Raw genomic sequence first — 1,116 nt, 5'->3', positions numbered from 1 at the left:
TTTTACCGCGATTTCGCTGGAAGCGGGTGCAATTTTTCAGATTAGCACCCGATCCCGGCGAAATCCTGCGGTTGTCCTTATGACAAATTTTTAATTATATATATGATATATTAAATAAAGCAAAGCGATGATTCTAGGCATTTCTCTACACATTGAGATTCAGCAATATCTTTCACCATATAAGGATTATTAAATGATTGTTAAATTAAATGCCTGTTTTTGATGCCCGCTCTTCTCATTTATTCAAGAAATTGTTATTTGAGTGTATTTCAAGATAAAGCACAGAAAAAAATGGTCAGTTGCGCCAAGAAGCTCCTTATTAGTAGAGTTGGTATGAGCTACAACAACTACTTTGATGGCAACAGCAACTAACCAGTTTTGTGCGGCAACAACTCGCCTTTAGTCCTCCTATGAAGGTTATATTAGTGAAGATAGTAATTGTAGTGATAGCAAATAAATTATTTACATTTACCAGCTATTATTTTCCGAGAAATAAAAGTAGTTAATGTTACTAGTTTCGCTCCTTTGGTGATATTGGCAGAACTGAAATCTGAGCAGTGTTGCCAACATTCGCATCGAAATATCGCGTCATGTTTTCGATGATCGCCATTTTAATTTAAACCTTTACGTATAATGTGTAAGCACGTGGAAAATATTGAAGAGCATCGTATAGATCCTTAGAGCATCCTCTACGGCCTACGCCTAGGGCACCTTTTCACGGAGGCCTATTTGAAATAATCGTGGAATTAATATTTTTCATAGGATTTATTTCTAGTTACTTTGTTGGTTTATGGCAAATTTGATTGATAGAGAACCTGGATGCGAACTCGATGTGTCAAATAAATTCAACGAATAATTTAAAACAGGCCTGCATGAACAGGTACCTTAATTTGTATAAATATATTATCAACACAATTCATCTTTCCAGCGGGATGCATATAATTATATGAATAGTAAGAAAATATAAGATTGTATTGTAATTATATATAAGATTATATAATAGTGAGGATTGCGACTTTAACCCTTAAACGGCCAAAACGCCACTACCGGGACACTGCTTTTCAACGGCCAATAACTAAGACTATTCGACACTAGAAAAAATTGAGACACATATAT

This window comes from Belonocnema kinseyi, chromosome 9 (assembly GCF_010883055.1).
Source record: "Belonocnema kinseyi isolate 2016_QV_RU_SX_M_011 chromosome 9, B_treatae_v1, whole genome shotgun sequence".
NCBI lineage: Eukaryota > Metazoa > Arthropoda > Insecta > Hymenoptera > Cynipidae > Belonocnema > Belonocnema kinseyi.
The sequence above is the reverse complement of the archived record's forward strand: the minus strand, read 5'-3'. Positions refer to the sequence as shown.